The sequence below is a fragment of the Notamacropus eugenii genome, chromosome 6, assembly GCF_028372415.1.
Source record: "Notamacropus eugenii isolate mMacEug1 chromosome 6, mMacEug1.pri_v2, whole genome shotgun sequence".
Classification (NCBI taxonomy): Eukaryota; Metazoa; Chordata; class Mammalia; order Diprotodontia; family Macropodidae; genus Notamacropus; species Notamacropus eugenii.
In genome coordinates, this window is record NC_092877.1 from 117,597,200 (window position 1) to 117,604,905 (window position 7,706).

The window sequence follows — 7,706 nt, forward strand, 5'->3', positions numbered from 1 at the left end:
GAGGAAGTAAAGCATAATTTCCACTTTTGTTACTCTGCCTTTTAGTAATGATAGACAAGCTAGTATCACCTCCAACTTTAATATAACTGTAGCTAATTGGTTTTAGGAACATTTTTATTACACAAATTCTAGCAGCCAAACCATACTTTCAAAAAACTTCCATGCGTTTTTTCTTATTCCTTTAGAAATATTCAGAATTCTCTTCAAATCATTTATTTTTTTTCCTGTTTCTGTAAGGTCAGGTACCACCTTGAGACCAGAACAGTTCTATGGATTCTCCTGGCCCATATCAGGCTAAAATATAACCTCAGGAAAGTTTCATCACTTCCAAAGACTGTGAAGCTAGTTTGGGTAATAGTATGTGGGAATGCCAAAAATAAAAGACAGATACCCACATGTTTCATGGTCACATTTCTCATCTGGAAGTTGAATATAGTCACTCATATTTTCCCATACAGTAGTCAGTAACAGTGCTTGATTTGACCTCAAATCCAAATCACAAAGGAGTGATATTTTAAAAAAAATAAAATAAGTCTACTATTAAATACATAACAGCAATCCAAATTACTCCCCCACACCCTTTTTAAAGCATATTATCAGGGAATAGTGTGATGGAGTGGGGAAAAAAAAATAATAGGCTAAAAGTCAGAGGACCTGTTTTCATATCTCAGATTGCCTTGATACCTATGTGACTTTGGTCTAAGTTACCTTACTTCTATGGGGGCTCAATGTCTTCAACTGGAAAATAAAGAGTAAGAGTAAATCATTAGGCCTATAAATTGGAATAATTGTTTTCACCTTTTACATTCAAGGAATAATTGAGTTTTATATTCATTTACTTTCATAATATGGCCATAATTTAGCCTTCCACAGCTCTTCTAATTACAACCAGCATGTATATCTTTCAGCAGCTTTTCTTCTGAGAAATTTCTACTCCTTCCCCTGGTTGCAGTGTTAGTGTGGGGAGAAGAAAGGATTGTCTTGCTTTGTTGAATTCTAAAAGAATAATAAAAATTGTTAAAGTTTAGCATGAAATTGAAAAGACAAAGAGATGAAGGGCAATGAATAAAAGTTGTTTCCTATATCAAAGAATCAGAGATATGATTGCACCCCATCAAAACAGATTCAGATGTCTAAAGCAAAAATGTGTACCCTTAGTGCTATACATAGTCTCACACTGATTTATGTGAATGTGGAGGCATAGGGAAGGTTTCTAGCCCTTGACCCAGCTCCTGTGCTCTTAACTCTGAATTTCTTTGCATTTATCATTTTACAGAAATTCTTGACATCCTTTTACATTTATTTTACATAGTTGAAGAATGTGAATAGAGCTTTACGCTTTCATCCTTTTATAAGACACTCATTATGTGCATTAACTGACAGCTGTGAAATTATCTGCCACTTGTCTTAAATGAAAGCAAGAAAAATCAAAATAGATGTTTCTTCTCTATTTAGGCAAATTCACAGAAGTCTTCTCTAATTCAAATTTTTGTAGGCACTTATATTTATATAGGCCCTAAGTACAGTGAATATATTCAGTCATCATCACATATTGAGTGTCTGTTGGCTTTTGAAAGCTCAGACGACATTTTACATTTTTCTTCCTTGTTTTGAGAGCACCTAGGACTGACAGCTCATGCAAGTTTTTTCCATTATAAGTAAAATGAAAAAAGAAAAAGCCTCCAATTCCATTGCATTTCATTCAATATCAATGATACTCTTTATACTTCTTTAATACTCATTTAACTATTTCCATCAAAGACTTCCCACAAGAAACCCTGATGAGTACTATTACTGGAAACATTAGAAATGGCAAAAGGCCATATTGCTCTTTTCTAAAACTTTGTTTTTAAATGGCAATGGGCTACTAAACATCAGTTTGGCAAAAATTCAATTTCCCTTGGCCATCGCAGTAAGAGAAAAATAATAATTGATCACTACATCAAAGCCCAGATCTCTGCATTCCTCAATCCTAAAAAGCTAGCAAAGAATCTCTTGAGCTTACAAAAAAAGCTTTTATAAAATTCAGAACTTCTGAAACATATTTGTACTGGATATTCAGTGCTGGGGCATAGAACCCTTTCTTTATGGAGTCAGATTACAAAAGACAAAGCACTATTTTTTCTCTTCCATAATGGCATGCTTGATCGCTTTTGGTTCTAGTTGGTATCAATACAAAGCTGTCCTTTGCACCCTTTTTCATCTTTGCATAGTAATCAATGAGGAATTTTAGTTTTACCTTGAATCCAGCCTTTACACAAATGGAACCCTTAAATTAAACTATGAGGGAAGTTCATGAGGTTTTTATTTTCTCCTCTAATTTGATCTATTAGTATTTTTGGATATTAAGCTTCTGTGATTTGGAAGTAAACTCATTAAGAAAAGGAAAAAAAACCCAATATTTTTTCTCCTTTGTTGGCCTTATTTACCCACGCCCTTCCCCTCCAACATACACAATTTAGGAATTGTCATGTTGTTTAAGGAGGATGACCTGATAGTGTGGACTTCATTTTTCCTTTCCTAGGTCTGAGTAAACATGAGAATTCAAATCAATTCAGTAGGCATTCTTCTCCCATGTGCAGTGAAATGTGCTATGTGTCAGGGATATCAGAACGAAAACAAATGGTTCTTGTTCTCCAGGACTTTGTGGTATATGATACTTATGTTGGAAATATCTTCATAGTTTTACTTACTTCTTACTTTAGGATTCCCACAAATGGAGAGGTTTAACAAAGAAACTGCAGTTGGAATTTCTCAAGTTTTTTGGTTTAGTACCTATATTTGCAGCACCTGGTACAGTACCTGTCATAAATGAACTGAATTAATATATAATTTATCATAATTTTCCAAATTTTACCAGGTTGTTTCAGAGCAGATTAAATACTGTACTTGGAAGAATCAGTTACCTGTAACTGGCTTCAGAAAGGCAAACAGGTAGGTTTAAAAAAACGAAAGCAAATCTGTACATAGAACCAGACTGGAGAACTCCCTCTGTACACCCAAAATCATGGCACTTGTCATAGATACCTTGAGATTCCAGTTCCTAAGGCAGTAACCTGCCACCTTCCTAAATATGAAGCAGCTCAGGATAAAAGAACATTTCTGTGATGTCACCATTGTAGCTGATAGCTTCCAGTTTTGGGGCCACAGCATTATCTTGGTGGCTTGTTACCTATTTCTTCATGATCAGTTTCTCTTCTATCTCATTTTAGAGTGGCAGGTTTAACTAAAGCAGTGTCAGAATTTTGAATGATATCTCCCTCTCTTGCTATATCAAGATTCTGGAGTTTGCTGGGTACGACATAGTCAAATAACTGTATTTTGCCTCCTACTTCCAAATGGTACTTGGGGTAGAGAAATGCAAATTCCCTGAGCTATTTCACTGAGTTCAAGATTGGACTGAAAGAAGATGAAGTGAGTGGAGGGTTTGGGTTGACTGATCTCAACTCCACGAAGTCTTTCCTCTCACCTGCTCAAACTCCAAGCCAGCCTCCAAACCCTAATCCACACATCCTCCTCTTCTTCTTCCTGAACCAATAAAGTGAGAATTCCCACTAGCCAGGGACCTTGAGTTCAAGGCAGAAGAGAAGGAAGAAAAAGACGAAGGAGTGTCATATATCTGAACTGTCAAGGTGGAATCAGCACTGGAAGTGGCACAGAGATTTAAACCTCCTGGAGGCAAGGGGTAGGAGTTTTGGAGGGAGACTTTGCCTTAGTGGGGAACCTTACCCTTAGAGGGACTCTTGGGTATGGGAAGAGTAATGGACTCTTCATCAATATGTCAAAGAAACTATCAATGGCCCCTGATGATAGCAGAACACCCTGGGGGAGTTTCTGTCCCCCTTTCCTGGAATCATCACTCTTGGGCTGGGAGATGAAGCCCTAGTTACAATAACTCTGTCTTAGAGCAGGGCAGTTACTGGGAGTTGGGTTGATATCAGAAAACCTATACCAGATCACTCCCCAGTGGGAAACCCACAGAAGAATATCAAGTACCAAGTGTCTAAAAATGTTTCAGGGTATTGAAAATCTTGGATTCTACGAGAGGACCAAACACTTCTTCACTTCTCTGATGTGGGAAGCATTTCAACCATGGTAACATTCTCACCATCACAGAAATAGTCACCAAGGTGCTGTTCCATCCTTCTTCTATTTGTGGTAAGTTCTTCATGCAGAAGTCTACCCCATAGAACTGTCTCAATGCGCACCCTGGCCTTGGTCTTACCATTTTTCTTTATGAGATGTGTTTTGCTTTTAATCTGGTCATTCTCTGCATGGCAAGATGAAAGTAAAAATAAAGCCTTTGATGCCAGTATGTTAGTGTTCAATGTACTCTTCCACTAGCTGGAGGAGGAGAAATTTTGAAAAGATTTGGTGAGGAAATTACTAATAGAAGGCAATGGCAAAGGACCTTCTTTCCTCAAAAGGATGAAGTTGAAAGAAAGAACGACTTTTCTGTTTCCCAGAAAAGTTAACGTACATTCAAGGGTTAGTGCAAAGTTGTTTTTTTTTTTAAATATATCTTCTCAGTTCTTCCTCTGAGAATAATAAGGGATTAGATGTCTGTTGGAATTACAAGAAAAGAAAACATTCCTTTATGCTAAGATGTAGGATCCCAGAGGAGAGTGAATGTTCTTTCCTGAAAAGGATAATCTTAATGGAATTAGGTTGGTGTAGGATGTAGGTAGTGAAAAGGGGAATATAGGAAAAGATGATTTTATCATAGTGTACAAAAGCTGGGGAAAAAATGACATCAACTCAGTTAGGGTAGAGTAGAAGGAAATCGAGAGGGAATCTGACCAACGCTACACTAGTACTTGGGTAGAAATAGAGCAAAGGGAATCTCTCAAGTTTTTGGGTGAGCAACTGTTAGAAAGAAAAGTTATTAAGTCCAAGGGAGAAAAGGCAGAGAATTTGTGACTGTTGTTGTCATTATGGTGGTAGTGGTGAGAGTGGTAGTGGTGGCTGCATGCTGAGCAGAGGCAAAGACTGAGGGCGACACGAACAGAATTTATTTCTCAAAGAGAAAAAGTGATAAATGGTGACAGACAAAAAAGTTAAAGGGAGATGGTTATAAGTAGAATAGAACACGAATAAGGAAAAGGAGAAAAGTCATAGTTAAGGATTTGGGCAGAGATATGAGGAAAAGAGGAACATAATTAGAAAAGGGGGTCTTAGGGAGGTGAAGGAGGAACACAGAGTGGGAGGGAAAGGAAGGGTGTAGTAGAGACAAAAAGAATATTGATTAAGCAAACAATGACCTATCTTATGGGAGTTTTCTAGAATCTGGAGTTTCTATTTTTCTTTTATTTTACACAAAATTAAAAAAAACACATTTTTTCCTTAAAAAGAAAAAAAAAAAGCAAACAGGTAAAATAAAATCACCAAAGTTGTACATCATTCATGACTTTTGAGTAAGGCCCACTCCCTCTAAAGTGTAGTCATTTTCTATATTGTCAAAAATTTAGACACTTAAATCAATGAAATAGTTAATACTTCACATTTGTTTATATGGTACTTCAATATAAACCAAAACATTTCTTTATTTTCTACATATAAAATCATGTAAAATATATTTCCATTTTAACTTATTGAAAAATATAAGAAAATTTCACTTTGATTTGCACTCAGAGTTTATCACTTCTCTTCCTGGATGGACAGCATTTTTTTTCATGAATACTTAGGAATTGTTTAGAATCATTGTATTGATCAGTGTAGCCAAGTCTTTCATAGTTGACCATCTTTATAACATATCTGTTATTGTGCACAATGTTCTCCTGCTTCTCACTTTACTTGGTATGAGTTCATATAGGTATTACCATGTTCTTTTCCTTTGTTTTGTTTTAATTGATTTTTTTCCCTAAAACCACATCTCTCATCATTTCTTCTAGAACAATAATATTCCAGAACTATCAGGTGTCACAATTTGTTTAGCTGTTCCCTAATTAGTGAGCACGAGCTTAATTTCCAATTCTTTGCCACTACAAAAAAGTGATGCTATAAATATTCTTGTATGTGTATAGGCCCTTTTCCCTTTTCTTTGATTTTTTGGTAGGGATATAGACTTAGTAGTGGCATTGTTGTGTTTACAGAATTTTTAAGCTTTGGAGATATAATTCTATTTTGTTCTCCAGAATGATTGGACCAGTTCACTTCATCAAGAATTCAACTAATGTTCTTTTCCCCCTCATCCCCTCCAGTATTTGTCATTTCTGATAGGTGGGAAGTAATAACCTTAGAGTAGTCTTAACTTGGCTTTCTGTAATTAATAGTGATTTAGAATACTATAAACATACTATAGATGAGAATAGATAATTTTGATTTCTTCTGCTGAAAACTATGTTCATATCCTTTGACCATTTATTATTTGGGAAATGTCTTTTATTTTCATAAATTTGAGTCAGATCCCTATATATTTGAGAAATGAGGCCTTAAATGGAGAAATTTTCTATAAGATTGTTTTTATTGCTTCACTCTTTTTTAAATTATTTTTTTTTTAGTGTTCTACAATTACTTCCATATATCTTAGACTTCCCCCCCCCCGCCCTCCTTCCACCCACCCTCTCCACCCCCTCCCTGAGATGGCTTACAATTTTATGTAGGTTCTACACATACATTCTTATTAAATAGATTTTCACCTCAGTCATGTTGCATAGAAGAATTAAAACGAATGGGGAGAAATCACAAAACAAACCAAAACATAATACAAAAGAAAATGAACTGCTCCATTCTGTGATTGAATTCCATAGTTCTTTCTCTGGATGTGGAAGGCATTTTGCCTTAAGAGACCACTGGAAATTTTTTGAGAATTTTTGAGGAATGTTGCATTGAGATGAAGTACTAAGTCTACCAGAAAAATTCCTCGCACGCTGTAGTTGTTGCTGTATACAAAGTTCTCCTGGTTCTGCTCCTTTCTCTCAGTATCAGTTCATATATGTCTTTCCAGACCTCTCTGAAGTTTTCCTGTTCATCATTTCTTATAGCACAATAGTATTCCATTACATTCATATACCACAATTTATTCGGCCATTCCCCAATTGATGGGCTTCCTTCCCCTTGATTTCCACTTTTTGGTCACTACAAAGAGTGCTGCTATAAATATTTTTGTACACTTGGGACCCTTTCCCAATTTCATGATCTCTTGGGGATACAGTCCTAGAAGCAGTATTGCTGGATCAAAGGGTATGCACACTTTTTTAGCTCTTTGAGCATTTATTACTTCATTCTTGATGGTACCTTTCTAGCAAAATGTAATTTACCTTATATCTCTTTTAATTCCTTCTATTTTTGCTTTTGCTTTGTCTGAGATCATGATTTCTACCCATGCTTTATTTATTTCATCTGAACTATATAATACATTCTGTTCTAGCCCATAATTTTTATTGTATGTTTCTGTGTTTCAAGTTTTTTTTTTCTAATACACAAATATTGTTGGGCTCTGGTTTCTAATCCACTGTGCTCTCCAATTCCATTTTATAGATTTGTCCATTCTATCTACATTCACAGTTATGACTACTGATTGTGTATTTTCCTCAATGTCAGGCCTAGAGGCCTAAGGGGTACCCGAGTCTTACCTTACCTATCTCAGGTCTTCGGCTGGCCAAACTGGATAAACGTATGAGAGAAGAGACTTTCTAGAGTCGAACAAGGGTTAGGCTTTATTCAGGGTCTTGGTTACATGTGCAGGGGGAATTCTTCCTGAGGAG

The 7,706-nt window shown here is 36.0% G+C and overlaps 1 pseudogene; it reads left to right on the forward strand.

The window, feature by feature from the left end:
• Positions 1 to 3,073: 3,073 nt before the first annotated feature.
• Positions 3,074 to 4,099, forward strand: LOC140512114 (zinc finger and BTB domain-containing protein 12-like; annotated as a pseudogene).
• Positions 4,100 to 7,706: the final 3,607 nt, after the last annotated feature.